Below are 3906 nucleotides of genomic sequence, written 5' to 3' on the forward strand. Positions count from 1 at the left end.
AATGTCACTTTGTTATTTCACTGATGTTACCAGCTTCTACTGTTAAGCTATACTTAGCCATAACTCCACCTTTGTTCCTTTTCTTTAACTTTCTGGCCTGGAGAATAAATACTGAGAAAGATCCCCAGTTTGGTGTTGATTTTCCAAGGAGGAATGCCTCTCTCTTGAGGGTTCCTGGAAATTGACCCTTCAGGGCTTCTCACTGTTCAGAGGAAATGGGCTTTGAGTAATCCTTTGCATCTCCATCACCTGCAGGAGAGAGGTGACAATGAGAGTGTAACAAAAGAGAGGTGACAAAGAGAGTGTAACAATTTTATTTTATTTTTCGTAGCTACTGTAAATGGGATTGCTTTATTTCTTTTTGAGATAGTTTGTTATTGCTGTTTAGAAATGCTACTGATTTTTGTATGTTGATTTTGTATGCTGCAACTTTACTGAATTTATCAGGACTAAGAGTGTTTTGGTAGAATCTTTAGGTTTTTCTATATATAAGATAATTTCATCTGCAAATGGGGACAACTTGACTTGTTTTCTCATTTGGATGCCCTTTATTTCTCTCTCTTGCCTAATTGCTCTGGCTAGGATTTCCAGTACTATGTGGAATAAGAGTGGTGAAAGTGGGCATCCTTGTCTCATGCCTGTTTTTCAACTTTTCCTTCTTCAGTATGATGTTAGCTGTGGGTTTGTCATATATGGCCTTTATTGTGTTGACATACTTTCCTTCTATACCAAATTTGTTCAGAGATTTTTAATCATGAAGGGATGTTGAGTTTTATAAAATCCTTTTTCTGTAGTTATTGAGATGATCATAGGGTTTTTGTCCTTAATTTTGTTGATGTGGTGTATCACATTTATTGATTTGCAGATGTTAAACCATCTTTGCATCCCTAGGATAAATCCCACTTTATCATGGTGTATAATCCTTCTGATATGCTATTGAATTAGGTTTGTTTGTATTTTGTTGAGAATTTTTGCATCTATGTTCATCAGTGATATTGTCCTGTAGTTTTGTTGTTGTTGTTGTGTCCTTGTCTGATTTTGGTATCAGAGTGATGCTGGCCTCATAGAATGAGTTTGGAAGAATTCCCTCTTCTTAGATTTTTTGGAATAGTTTCAGAAGAATTAGTATTAATCCTTCTTGAAATTTGTGTTAGAATTCAGCAGTGAAGAAATTTGATCCTGGGCTTTTCTTTGCTGGTATACTGCTGATACTGATTCAACCTCATTGCTCATTTTTGTTCTGTTCAGTTATTCTATTTCTTTTTGGTTCAGTCTTGGTAGTTTGTATGTGTCAAGAAATTTAACTATTTCCTCCAGGTTTTCCAATTTGTTGGCCTATAGTTGTTCATAGTAGTCTCCAATGATTCTTTGTATTTCTGTGGTATGAGTTGTAATATCTCCTCCTTCATTTTTGATTTTATTTATTTGAGTCTTCCCTCTTTTTTCCTTAGTTAGTCTAGCTCATGGTTCGTCAATTTTGCTTATCTTTAAAAAAAAAAACAACTTCTTATTTCATCAATCATTTGCATTTTTTTTTTTTTGGTCTCTATTTCATTTAAATCTGGTCTGACCTTTATTATTTCTTCCCATCTACTAAGTTTGGGATTGGATTGTTCTTGCTTTTTTAGTTCCTTGAGGTGCAACATTAGGTTGTTTACTTGAAATATTTCTACTTTTTTATGTAGCACATATTGCTATAGACTTTCCTCTTAGTACTGCTTTTGCAGTATCCCATAGCTTAAGGTATACTATGTTTCTGTTTTCATTTGTTTCAAGGAAATTTTAAATTTCCTTCTTAATTTTTTGAAGAGTTTCATCCTTCTACTGATTCTTACAATTTCACTGGACTTTTGGCCCCCAATGAAAAAAACTGTAAATAAAAAAATATTGGCAGTGGGAAGTGACAACTGTCCCCTTGGGACCAAAGTCAAGAAGAGTATTTCAGGCAAGTGTGGGGTCCAAGCATCAGGGGGCAGTAGCCTGACCAAAGATGCCCAGAGAGCAGAGTTTCTGAGCTCCCTGAGTGGGAAAAGCCCCCAGGAAGCTAAAAGTTAACACACAAGGACTTGTGGGCATGGTGGAACCCAAGCCACTGGTCCCATGGGCAAATCTCTCATGCTTGGTTAGGCCCACTTTGGAGAAACTGCACTCATGTGACAGGATGGCCTGGGTGAGAGAACACAGGTGCTAATGGTAATCACTGGTGAACATTTACAACTGGTGTTGGATTGTAAAAGGGAAAGCTAAAGGCCACAACCCAACTGACTGTACACTAGCTCCTTTGCAATGACTCAAATTTCCTGATTCTGATGCAAGGCTCTGTCACTCAATTTCTCAGGGCTGTTAAGGTATTCAACTTTCAGTCCTCTCTTAGGTCAGGCCCTTACCTGTGTGGCTTTAGCCCAGGTCCCCACAATTTGGTGGCTATGATGTAAGAGTCCCAACTCTCTTTGGGAACAGTGTTGCATCAAGCAAAGGAGACTATTTTTCTAGTACAAGCAGGAAAAAAGAGGCCCACATACTTCTGCCACTCCAAGGAGCCAGAAAAGGTCCCTGGTATGCTCCATTCTCTACAGATGGGCTGGGTCATAGCATCTGAAAATCTGTCATGGTGATGAAGTCCTTGAAGCTAAGCTAAATGTTGCCCTATACAGTTGTGTCCTTCTCTTGGAAGGCCTCAGTCAGCATTTGCAACTGGGTGCACACCTGGGTGAAACAGTTGAGCTGCATGGCAGGCTTAGCAGAGGATGGGCAATAGTGGGAGACCAGGACTTGGATGAACCAGGATCTCAGGTTATAGCCCATTTGGGACAGAGCTTACTGCAGCCCTGTATAGCTAATGGAGTCTGTGAAGTCCAAGTCATAGAGCTAGAAGTTTCTTCCACTGCTGGATAAATTTACACAGGGCTAAGAAACCGTAGACATTGGTGCAGCCTGACTTGGTCTTGTCAAACATGTTTATTATCATGAGGAATGTCTCATCATTGAACAAGGACCAGTTGGAGTTGACCAGAGCCTGCTTCAGCTCCTTGATGAAGATGTAGCCACTGTTATCAGAGTCCACTGACTTGAACCAGGACCAGGCTTCAGGATCCACACTGGGGGGAGCACCATCCTGTCCATAAGGCCTGGGCTTCTAGGCACCATAGGAATTTAGAGGTGGTTGACCATAGGGGCCCTCTGGCACTGCACAGCCATATGGTTCTACCAGAGTTACTGAGGGGAACCACCCAGGGTTGAGGTCTCCATAGGGATCTCCACCAGCTGGTGGTCCATTAGGGCTTCCAGGGGCAGGACCCCCATAACCACCACCAGGGGGTAGTTTGCTGCCATATTGCTGTCCAGCATGGGGGAGTTCAGAGTAGAAGCTGCCCAGAAGGGCTCCAGGTGCTTGTCCCGCAGCTCCTGGGCAGCACTGCCTGAGCAGATAGCTGTTCATGGTAACTCTGATGTCACACATCCTTCCTTCTTAATAACTTCATTGACCCATTCGTTGTTCAGGAGCATGTTAATTGCCATGTATTTGTACAGTTTCCAAAGTTTCTCTTGTTATTGGTTTCTAGTTTTATTCCATTGTGGTCTGAAAAGATATTTGATAAGATTTCATTTTTTAAAACTTGTTGACACTTGACTTGTGGCCTAACACGTGGTTTATCCTGGAGAATGTTCCATGTGCTGATGAGTAGAAGTGTATTCTGAAGTTGTTGGATGAAATGTTCAGTAAATGTCTGTTAGATGCATTTGGTCTATGGTGCAGTTTAAATGCAATGTTTCTTTGCTGATTTTCTGTCTAGAAGATCTGTCCAAGACTGAGAGAAGGGTGTTAAAAACCCCAACTATTATTATATTGGGGTCTCTCTCTCCCTTTAGATCCAATAATACTTGTTTTATATATCTGGGTGCTCT

The 3906-nt window shown here is 40.6% G+C and overlaps 1 pseudogene; it reads right to left on the reverse strand.

Moving 5' to 3' along the window:
* Window positions 1-2586: 2586 nt before the first annotated feature.
* LOC134366655 (peflin-like) lies at window positions 2587-3439 on the reverse strand (annotated as a pseudogene).
* Window positions 3440-3906: the final 467 nt, after the last annotated feature.

The sequence above is a fragment of the Cynocephalus volans genome, chromosome X (assembly GCF_027409185.1).
Source record: "Cynocephalus volans isolate mCynVol1 chromosome X, mCynVol1.pri, whole genome shotgun sequence".
In the NCBI taxonomy this organism is placed as follows: domain Eukaryota; kingdom Metazoa; phylum Chordata; class Mammalia; order Dermoptera; family Cynocephalidae; genus Cynocephalus; species Cynocephalus volans.